The 12,289-nt window shown below is 38.8% G+C and overlaps 1 pseudogene; it reads left to right on the top strand.

The window, feature by feature from the left end:
- Nucleotides 1-813: 813 nt before the first annotated feature.
- Nucleotides 814-1,712, top strand: LOC140522894 (protein arginine N-methyltransferase 1 pseudogene; annotated as a pseudogene).
- The last annotated feature ends 10,577 nt before the right edge of the window (nt 1,713-12,289 follow it).

Genomic DNA, 12,289 nt, shown 5'->3' with positions numbered 1-12,289 from the left:
TACTTAAATTAAATTCACTTTCTAAATATAAACTCTGAAATACCATATAGCAAGTGGAAAGAAAAAGGGATTTAAAGAAAAAGTAAGCAAAAAAGTTGTGCAATTTTCCTTAAATTGATATAAAGCTCAGTTTTGAATCTTTTCTTTCATCTGTGCTACTTCTTAGCATAGGTTGCCCCTTAGCCACTTTTATATTCCCATCTTTTTTCAGCTACTAAGAAATTAGATTACAATTTAGAACTCAAAAATCTGATATGAATGTTGAAAACTAAAAATTAATTAATAATAAAAAAATTAGATTCCAAGGGTGAAATAACAAATTACTATCTCCTTGCTATTACTAGGAGCAAAAATACCTCAAGTTCCCCTAAACTAATTTGCTACATTTTACAGATCTCCAAACCTCTGCCCAACTCTCAGTGGTGATGCCATTTTCTCTTATTCTTCATTCTGCATTTTTCAAAAGGTTACTCCAAACTGTCTTTTATGTTGGAGGTATTTATTTTCTCATTTTTGTCTACTATTTCTCATTTTTCTCCTACACTGAATGGCACAACATGACTCAGTATTTTTCAAATTAACTTCTTAAAGGAGCCTGAATTGGCTTGCAACAAAATCAAATCAAATAAACAAAATTAAGTCATCATCTACCACAACGAGTAAGTTAACAGAAACATAAAACAGATTTCTTTGAGGGGAAGATTCTTACAGAAGTAGGTGTGTATGATAGGGGAGAGAGTGGTGGTAGCAGTCAAGACCTGAATACATCATGGAGGTACCCTGCCTATAATCCAAGGGACAGTAAGAATCCCAATGCTTGAGGACCTGACATCCAAGGATTATTTCTTAGACTTTTTTGGCCACTTTGGGATGTACAAGGAGATGCTCAAGGATGAGCTATGGATGCTTACCTACCATACCTTCATGTTCCATAACTGGCATATGCTTAAGGACAAAATCCATCAACATAGGCCCAGGTATTGACATCTATTTCATGTTTGCAACCAAAACTGGGGCCCACAAGGTCACTGGGACTGAGTGCTCTGTTACCTCAGACTACTCTATGAGGATTGTCAAAGCCAAAAAGCTAGACTGTGTGTTGACCATCATCAAGAGAAGTATGAAGGAGATGGAAATATCCATGGACAAGGTGGATGTGATCAGTAGTGAGTGGATAGAGTATTGCTTATTCAATGAGTCCATGCTCAACTTTATTCTATACATCCAACACAAGTGGCTGGGCCCTGATATGCTCATCTTTCCTCATTAGGCAACACTATGTGTTACCACCATTTAGGACCAGCAGTGCAACAATTACAAGATCCAATGAGGGGAGGACATCTATGGCTTTGACACATTCTGTATTGAAGACATGGCCATCTAAGAGCCTCTCATTAATGTGATTGACTCCAAGTGGCTGGGGACCAATGCCTGCCTCATCAAAGAGCCAGATTTCTACACAATGAATGTGGACAACATGACCTTCACCTCCTCCTTCTTCCTACAAGTGAAGAGGAATGACTACAACCACATCTGATCACCAACTTCAATAATGAGCTCACACACTGATAGCAGACCATCTTCTTCATGGAAGATTACCTCAATTGAATATAGGAGAGGAGATCTTTGGCACCATTTGATGTGTGGCCTAACACCAAGAACATCAAAATCCTGACTTCACCATCCACATGGACTTCAAAGGGCAGCTGTGAGAATTTGCCCTGCTGATTGATTATAGAATGTATTGAGCTGTTGTAGTAAAATTTTATAACAAAAATATGAAATATGAAGATAGAAACAAGTGAAATATATAAAATGCATTAACATTTTTAAAAATTGATAATCAATAAATATACATTTATGTCTGAGTGAATATAATAGTACAAAACATCTATATGGATCTCAAGAAATGCTACAGTGAACTGTATAATCCTTTTATAGATATTAGCTATTATTACCTTTCTAGATGCTCTGCTCTTGATTTCTACGCGTGGGCTATGTAGTACATAAAGCAAGATTACTGTTCATTTCATCCTCTCTAAATTTATTTTTCTCAAATTGGCACTTGTTCGCAACCTGAGGGCCTGTCATTCACTTTTTTTAATTACTCCAATCAAATTTCTCCTAGGCTTCTTTTCCCTTTCTGCTCTAATCCTTGTGATTTTGTGTGTATAATTACTGCCATCTTGATTGGTCGTAGCTGTTTTCCTTGGATTATTTAAGGAACTTCCATCTTGAAACAGAAAAGAACTTGATTTATATTATATACATGTGTATATATATGTATGCCTACACAGGGTGTTCCAGAAATCTTAGTATGGTTTTAAGCTATTAAAGCTCTTCTGATTTTAAGCTATGAGAGCTTTAAAATTCACCGTCTTCTGGAAATGTCCTAAAAATTCGCCTAGATACTTTTGAAAAGCAAAGGGGCAGTGACATTTAAAATTATGTATTGGAATCTAAAACAGGGGAATCTCTGTTATTCTGCCCTAGATTAGAACTCTAACCTTGTACTCTTTCTATTAGTGCCTTGTCCTTACAGTAAAGTTGTTTAAGAAGCCAAAAGTCTTATTTTTAACTTTAGGAAATGTATCCTTGGCTCTTCTTCATAGAACCAAAGACCCAGAAGTCCTAGGATCTTGCCAAAGATCATTTTCTAGCTCCAACCTTACCCATGAATTGCTAAGTTTCACAAGAGATAAAGGAAAATCACCCTTAAAGACTTCAGAACTCAAATCAATGCCAGGGTGCTTCTTGACTTAGGAAAACTGGAGTTCAGTGTTCAGATGGCAATGTTGAACAAAAGAAGATTTTTCTTTGCTCAAAAACAATTGAATAGAGAGCATTTGAGGTTGTTTCTAATTTCCCTCTCCTTAAAATCATAGATCTACAAGCTAGAGAAAACCTCAGAGGTCATCTATATCAGTTGCTTTATTTTATGGATGCAGAAACTAAAGCCCAAGGGCATAAAAATGACTTGGCCAAGGTCACACAGACAGAAAGTTGTTAGAGGTGGGTTTGGCCCCACATCTTTGACTCCAGCTTCACTCTAGTTTTTATCTTGCTCATGATGCTTCTTAGAGTTTCGATGGTAGAAAAATGATGGGAAGTTAGCTTAACCTTTCCGTGGTGACAGCCATGCACAAGATTTAAAAGTACCTGGTAATGCCATCTGCTCTTCAAAATTCAAAATTTAAAACTGAGGACTCACTATACTAATCAGTTTGAACTGAGTTCAGCAAGAGCACAACAGTAACTGACATTTATATGTCACCTTAAAGTGTACAAAGTACTTTGCATACATGATCTCATTTGAGTCTCACAATAAACCCATGAGGCAGGTACTGGAGGTCTCATTATTCCCATTTTTGAGATGAGGAAAATGAGAGACTTAACCAGGACTGGGGAATCTATGGCCTTGAGGCCACATGTAGCCCTCAAGGTCCTCAAGTGTGGCCCTTTTGTGTGCCTCCAGGCTGCACTCACTACAATCTAGTGACACAGTTCTTGCTGTTCATATAAAACAATCCATTTCCTGACTCTTCGAATGTCTGCTGTTTCTTTTATGCGTGGAGTTCTTCCATTATCCCCTGTCTTCATTCAAGTCCCAGCTAAAATTTCTTTTTCTATAAGAAGCCTCTCCTGAACCCTCTTAAAACTAGTACCTGCTTTTTGTTGATTATGCCTATTTTATCCTGTATATTTGTACACCACTGTTTGCATGTTGTCTCCCCCTTCAGACTATGAGCTCATTGAGAGATCCTTTGCATCACAGTGTTCATCACAGTGTCTGACACATATCAGGCTCTTAATTAATACTTGTTAACTGCCTGACTACAACTGAACAAGTTGTCCGGAAAGCAAATTTTTGCTTGCAAATCTCCAAGGAACTGGAATCCCACCACCTACCTTCATTCCAATTGAATCAGCACTTATTAAGCACTTCCCCTGTACCAAACATGGTCCTAGGATCTTACACTACAAAGATAAAAACAAAGTGAGTAATGCGCTAAATTCACTTACCTTCTCAGGGTGGGAAAAAAATAAATGTATATATGAGTGAATTCTATTTTTATTGACTGATTCAATTAGCCAGATGTGTGGCTTCACTGGTATAGCTAATTCACGGTGCAGAAATGTTCTCCACCAGTGCAGACTCCTCAGAAAATTAGTCTTAGAGAATTGCCCCAAACTTACAGTGTTCAAGAGTTGGCTAAAATACTGAGAAGTTAAATACCTTGCTGAGGGGTCAGATCAGATGGCAGATTTATGTTAAAGTCAGACCTTGATCCCAGGTCATCCTGGGCTAGTCTTCTTGTCACTGCCTTTCAAATACAAAATATATTCAATATGGAAGTGGGCAGCTAGGTGCCACAGTGTATAGAGTGCTGGGCTTGGAGTCAGAAAGGCTCATCTTCCTGAGTTCAAATTCAGCCTCAGACACTTACTAGCTGTGTGACCCAGGGCAAATCACTTTAACCCTATTGCCTCAGTTTCCTCATCTGTAAAATGAACAGGAGAATGGGCTCACAAAGAGTCACACAACAGAAATGACTGAATAACAACAAAATATAGAAGCAATTTGGTGATGGTAGGTAAGGGTGGGGTGAGAATAGAGAGTACTAAGAACCAGAAAGGGCTGGTCTAGGAGTTGGCACATAAGCTAAGCCTTGACAAGAGCTAGAGATTGATTCCATTTACAGAAACTGTCATGGGATCCTAAGTGGCTTAAGTCCTAACATCTTCATCTTTCCTTGTCAAATTTCCTTACCTCAGAATGACAAAATTGAACTAGATCAGGGAAAAGGAATCTGCACCCTCGAGGCCACATGTAGCCTTGTAGGTCCTTTGGTTTGGCCTTTGATTGAATTCAAGTTTTATAAAACAAATTCTTTTATTAAGAGGATTTATTCTGTGAAATTTGAATTCAGTCAAAGGGCCACACTATGGCTTCAAAGAGGCAGGTTCCCCACCCTTGAACTAGATGATCTTTACCTATGACCCTAAATTCGAAGTGGCAAAAGATGACAATTAAAGTATATTTTAAAATGTATCCATATCAAGATCTGCATTGCTATTCATATTTTCCAAAATAGAACCATAGAATGCTAATGGAGGGAATGAATTTAGAGATTATTTAGTCCAACTCACATACTTTTATGCGGAGGATATTAATGGAGGAAATGACCTTAGAGGTTATTTAGTCCGATCCATATACTTTTATAGGAAAGGACTTTAATGGAGGACTTTGTTGATTGGTGAGTGTTAAATTTGTTTCTCATGGAACTCAACATGCTTCCTTTCACCTCTGTTGAAAGGCCAGAGGCAATTCCTGATTGTTCGCCTGTGACTGGGGCTTCCCTCTTGAGTTCCAGGAAGATGGATTCTTGTTAGAGTAACTCTCCCTGAAAAGCAAATTAATATGGTTCTATCTATTTTGCCCTCTTTTGGTGTGTTGAACCTTTCTTGTTTGTTTGGTTTTTTTTACCTTTTACCTTCCTTATTCTTTCAATAAGGGGTAGAAGAAGAGGATTTCTATCCCAAATAGTAATGATGACTTAGAGCAGAAATGCTCAGCAGTGGAAGATTTGTGCATGGCCAAGGAAGCTTGAGACTGAAGACCCTGTCTACCTTATTCTATTTTATTCTTTCCTTGAATGAGCACAGGTCAGTGAGTAGAGATGTTGAGATATGGATGTTCCTAGCCTTGTTGATTAACTCCCAGGTAATACTGAATTTGAATGTTCCCAAGTTCCTGAGTGAGGTGGTTGCTTTCTAGAGGGAGACTGTCTAAACAGTATGCTTCTTGGAGAAAGGAGCCAACAGGATCATCCTGCAAAAGGACTAAAACCATATTTAAAAGTCCCACTTTGAACCTTGTCAAACTTCCATGATAATTGCTGTGATTTTCTGGGATGGTACATATTTGAAGTGAATGTGAAATATCTGTTTAAGCAACTCACAAAGGATCTTTACTTTAAGGGAGGGGGAGAACCAATCAATCAACAAGCATTTATTAACCACTTATTATAAGCCAGACACTGTGCTTGGGATGCAAAAAAAAAAAAATAGGTCCTGCCTTCAATAAGCTTATATTCTAATGGCAGAGACATGTAAATAATTAGGCTCATCATGATACAGAGTAGATGGAAAGTAATCTTGGAGGGGAAGGCTCTATCATCTTGAGGGAGGGGGTATTCAGAAGGATGCCAGGAGGCACCTCCTGAAGAAGACGGTGTTGGAGATGAATCCTAATAAAAGCCAGGGATTCTAATAGAGCATTCTAGGAATGTGGGACAGTCAGTTCAAAAACCTGGAGAGAGGTGATTGTATGTCATGAACAAGGAACTGCAAGTAGGCCAGCAAGGATGGCATATAGTAAAGTATGAGAGGAAAGTATAAAGCAAAGTATAAGAAGACTGGAAAGAGAGGAAGGAAGACATTTCATGAAGTGCTTTAAATGCCAAACAAAAAAATCTGGTTTTGATCCTAGAGGTAATAGAGAACCAATGAAATTCATTGAGTTAGGAGGTGACATGGTCACATTTTCACTTTAGGAAAATCACTTTGGCACGATGAGTATAATGGGCTTATTTGAGTGTTTTCCATTGCATTTGGTAATACTTACCTCTGGGTCCTTTGTCTGTTGTTGCAGTTCCACATTGGAAGAAAGAAAAATGTGATTCATATTATACACTGTACCATATTATACACTGAATATTTCTGTTCAGAGGAAACTCTCTGCTTTGGGGAAGATTGATTGTTTCAGAGATTTCCCTGGAGGTTTTGGGACAGAGCCAGAGACAGACACCCTTTTGGGGCTGATGACCCCAGGATAAACCCAAATCTATGGAAGCCCAGAATGTACTGGGCAGAGGGACACTGGATTAGAAGTAGATATCTTTATTTATTTATCTGTGAGAATGTCATTTTAATAGAATGCAAGTTTCTTGATAGCAGGAACTTTTTCCTCAAATCAAGGCCCTTTGACCCAGGTGACCAATGGCGCTTGTGCTCCTTGGAAGTAGGTACCTAGTTAGCAACAATAATTAGTCCCACAGCCCACCTACCTTTCCCTGCTACACTCCTGGTGAGCCCATTCATGACTGTGCTCTACTTGGCTCCCTATTGGGGGAAGCGGAGGAGGGAACAAGGGAGGTGATCTAAACACATGGGAACTAGTATTTCTGTCCCACCCACCCAGTGGTAGTTTCATGAGGTCTCTCCCTATGAAGTCTAGTATGCAAAGTCCCAAGGTCTATCCCTGAGTTTTCTTTTCCCAAATGAATTTTTGCTGGGTACCCCAATTCTTGTGATAATTCTGTGTCTGCATGGGAAAGAAAGCAGCAGAAGCTATAAGAAACTGTAAAATCCAACCAAGAGCTTAGTTTTGGGATCACTGTATTTTATGTTTCTTGAAAGCAGATGGAAACTGAAAGGTTGAAAATCCTAATAAGCTAAGATTCTGTCCATTCAAAGTACTGAAGCTTTTTGGCACACAAAACTCTGAATTTCTTCCAGTAGAGCACATGGTAGTGGGAACCACTGGCTAGGTTAGGTGAGTTCCACTTTACCGTTCCTTGGACTTTAGAAGGGTGCCACATTAGCTCCAGATGGGCCAAATTGTCTCTGAAGCAGCCATTTGCACAAAAATAAGTATATGAAATCATATAATTATATATTTATATAAATATATGTGTACATGTGGTCATGGGGTTCCCTAGGTAATTCTGTCAATAATAAATTCTATGATAAGAGAAGATGCAAACCTGGGTACAAGCAAGCAAGACAAGAGCACCCTCTCGTGGCAATCTGTTGCCATTAAACTGAGTTGCACCTGGCCTCTAATCATGAGACCACCATAATGACAGTCCACCCACGTTTTCATAAACAGTTTTAACTTTATCCTCACCACAAGCCATATTTTTACACTTCTAAAAGACCACGGTATAGAATGACAGTGTGGCAATGGGCTGAGATACATGTCATACAACAAGTGGGTTATATTATTTAGGTCACGGCACATATGAAATAGTCTAGGCAGTGTCTTATCGTTTACTCATATCGCTGTTTCTTAGCAGTGGAAAAAGTTCTAGATGGAGTTGTGTCATATTAAGAAACCACTGTGTGTGTGTTTGGGGAGGCAGTGTGGTAGACTCAAAAGGACCAATTTAGACTTTCAGCCTTGTGCTTGTAAATGGAATGATGTCACTAGCCCAACATGGACCTTGGTTTCCTGAGGACTGTTGGTGAAATTGTTAGGCTTTGATTAGTTCCTACAAGAGCTGGTGGAATTTCCTTTTCTGGTAGTTTTTTTAAAAAGTTTAGACTCTTATCTATGGTACTGTGATGTCCCAAAGTTCTTTCTGATTACTTTATCCTAAGAAAAAATTTTCTTTTCTAAATATGACCTACATGTCAGGAGAACGATAGCAGACTAAAAAGTAACTGGGATCACGTTATCACGTGAGTCCTTCCACGGCTTTTCACTGCTTCTCTAAATAAAAGAAGCTGTACACTGCCACTTACTACTTATTTGTGCCATGGCCACTAATCAATAAATACACATTTATTTAAAACCTATTTTGGAGCCAAGCTAGATGCTAAGGATACAAGAAAATAACACAGCCCCTTTTCTCAAGGAGCTTATATTCTATCAGGAGAGACAAGATGTGTGTGTGTGTGTGTGTGTGTGTGTGTGTGTGTGTGTGTGCACATCTTTCTCTGTCTCTGTTTCTTTCTCAATCATATATGAAATACATACAAAACTAAAATATGCTGATGGAATTAGGAAATATTTTTATTTAGAAGGCAGCACTTGAGCTGAGATTTGAAGATAATTAGGGGATTCTAAGAGATTGAGAGGAATGCATTCAGGCATGGGGGACAGCTTGTGCAAAAAGAGAGAGTCAGGACATGGAACGGCGTAGGTGAAACGCAGCAAGAAGACCAGTTTTGCTGGACCATAAGAATGGAAAGGTAAGTTGGAGCTAGATCATGAAGGGCTTTTAAAGGCCAGCATTTTGCACTTGATCCTAGATAAAATAGTCAACCACTGGATTTTACTGAGCAGGGGAATGATATAGTCTGACTTATTTGTGCTTTAGGTCCATTATCAACTTTTCCTCATCTGTAAAATGGGAAGATTGGGTTAGATAATCTCTAAGGTCTCTTCCATTTCTAAATCTCTGATCCTGTAAGAGTTAAAGAATAGAAATGAAATAGGCTTCATCCTTTTTTACTTACTACATCAGAAGCCCCTTCGGGGACTCTCACACCATGCCTTGTATGAAGTAGGCATGTTAGAGTCATGTTTTTTAATGAATGTATGTACCTGTTGTCTGTTTCATAGAAAAACTCAAGTGACTGGCTAGACTTGGATAGAAGTAAATTAAGTATCCCATCTTGGATATAGAAGTAAGCACAACTAGTTAGACGAATTTTCTTTTACAGTCCAAGACCTACATAACCACTGTATTCTTATTCTGAATCTCTGAATACCCATAATGGTTATTCTGGAAATAGACCTAGTTGTTTCATCATTTGCACAAGTAATAGATCCAGAATTAATCCATATATCCTACAGTTGTTGAGGAAAATCTGATCTTCTGGGTTTATCTCCATCTTCTCATTCGTGGTAAGTCATAATCAGATCTTCAGTGTAACAGGGAAAACAGACATCCTCTTTCCTATACTATGCTTCATGACTTCCCAAGTTGGGAATATTCCCCTTTGGGAATGTATCCCATGTATTCTTACTCTGACCTTCCAGACTATTATAGTCGGCTATTTTAGAAAGCAGACACATCATTATTAGAAGCTGAATTGGGAAAAATCCTTCAGGGAAGGCTCAGGAGAAATGGAAATTCAAAGATGATCCCTAGCTGTAGGCTTTTACTAATTCTCTTAACTGCTCCTTGGATTGCAAGTGACAAGCTTCTGGGAAGGAAAGAAAAGTGTCCAAAAGGTCTTTGAATCCCTGCAGGGTCCAACAGCTAGAAGACAGTGAAATATAGTGATGTTGTACAGTTGGGGAATTCTTGCAGCTGCCTTTCTGTTTCCCTGGTCCTCGGATGGGGGGAATTATAGCCATTGTGGGCTCATGGGTGAAACACCTCTCCTGTGGCCTGCACAAACTGAACTCCAATATTGATTCCATCGGTACTTTCAAGCTACTCCAATAGCTTTTCTTGTCATGCTTGTTATCCTCAGTCATTTATAGATTTTTTTCTTCTGTAGTGCAGCCCTGCTCTTGTATGAATCCTTGATAAAGAAGGAAATAGAGGAAGTAGTACAGAGTATGTCTGGATAATGTTAGAAGGACAGGTGAAAAAAGCATAGGTATTTAGAGGTGGGTCACATCGGGAGACTGATGATAAGCAGCATTCATAAGAGCGAAATAAGAAGAGATTCAGAATAAACAAAGAAAAACAATTGTCCACAATGAATTTCATGAAAGAAAGAGAGAGGGTTTGCAAAACCAATACAAATCTCCATTTCTGCGACCATCTCAGTGGAAAGAGAATTGTCTCTTTAGGGTGAGCTGGTGTTCACATTCTCTCTGCTGCTAGCTGTCATATGACCTTGGGCAAGTCATTTAATGTTCTTGGGTTTCATGTTCCTCATCTATAAAATGAGAGATGGCCTTTGATGGCTGTAAATCTATGATCCTATTATTCAATCCAAATTTCCTTGAAAAGAGAGGAAATGAGAAATATGATGAATAGTTTTTTGAGACTCTAGCAATAATGGGGGAGAACCCACCTTCTACATTGCTTCTGGTGCCATTATGTTTAGAAAAGCAGTAAAGAAAAGATTAAAGGGTACTGTCAAATGTAAAAAAAAAAAAAAAGTTTTGATGTACAGTGATTGAAATGTTTGCAGCTAGGTGGTGCAGTGGATAGAAAGAGTGCCAGGCCTGGCATAAGAAAGACTTGAGTTCAAATGTGTCGTCAGACCCTTACTAGCTGTGTGACCCTGGGCAAGTCACTTACCCCTGTTTGCCTCAGTTTCTTCATCTGTAAAATAAGCTGGAGAAAGAAATGACAAATCATTCTGATATCTTTGCCAAAAAAACCCCAAATGGGGTCACAAAGAGTTGGACATGATTGAAACAACTGAACAACAACAGTTGAAACGTCAACTAGAGTTTCCCTAAAACTTTTAACTCGTCCCTAGCAGAGTTCCCAGTAGTCCCAAATAAGCCCTGGTGTACCAGCCATGAGATCAGACCTTTGATGGCTTTCATACTAGAGACTGAGCCAGCACTTCCATGGGAAAAGATACCTAAGACAGCAGGTCTGAGCCAGTGAGAGAGCCTAGGAGCATTTATGTTAGAGTACAGCTACTGGGCAGTTCCCAAGCCAAAGAAAATTTGAGACCTTTGATCTTCAGAAAGCATGAAACATGCACACACACGCACACACACACACACACATATTTTCAAGAATTTCGGGTCACTTTAGAAATAAACACACATATAAGTGCTGTTTCCATGGTGGAAGACTGAGCCTGAGGAGCAAGACATTTCTGAGTGGTAAGAGTGAGTGCTAAGAGGCCCATAGGATGTACATTCTTGAAAGCCTTGCATTTAGTTCCCCAGAGTACAGAGAAACCACTTGAGAAAATGCATGTGTGGGTGAGCAGAGGGAGGGGGGAAGAATTAGTTAGACAAAGAATAACATATGCTGATCTTTAAATTGAAAAAGATGGAAATGAAAATTTGAGGAGTGAATGCTTACTTTTTAACCCTAATTGTTTCCAGGAAGCAGAGCAGGCAAGCCCATGGAAAGGACATTTGACAGACATTTTCAATTTCAAGAAAATAACAAGAAAACATGAGGGTTATCGATCAGAAAATGATGGGTTGTCATCTCAGCAATTCTTTGATTTAATAGCAAAGCAAGCAAAAGCTCCTCACAAAAAATGCTTATAAAAATGGCACATCAAGGCCACAGTAAGATCCCTTGGTTAATGCCTGAAGATGGGGTGCATACCCATATAATTCAGGGACAACATTTCTGGGGCCCTTTGTCTTAAATATGCTTTTGATTTATTATTATTTGTATGTATAAATCATGCACATCAGGTATCTTGATACTCATTACTTATTTTCTTCTTTTTCCCAACTAGGATTTAAAAATTGTACCTTTCCTAATAGAACTCACTGGACAGAAAAAATGGGATGAACTAATGCTATTTCTACTAGGACACTTGGGAATATTTTGAACCAGCTGTGTATTTCTAAGCATTTATGAAGCTTATAGAACAGGTGTTCTTACCCTGGGGT

The sequence above is a fragment of the Notamacropus eugenii genome, chromosome 2, assembly GCF_028372415.1.
Source record: "Notamacropus eugenii isolate mMacEug1 chromosome 2, mMacEug1.pri_v2, whole genome shotgun sequence".
In the NCBI taxonomy this organism is placed as follows: domain Eukaryota; kingdom Metazoa; phylum Chordata; class Mammalia; order Diprotodontia; family Macropodidae; genus Notamacropus; species Notamacropus eugenii.
The sequence above is the reverse complement of the archived record's forward strand: the minus strand, read 5'-3'. Positions and strand labels throughout refer to the sequence as shown.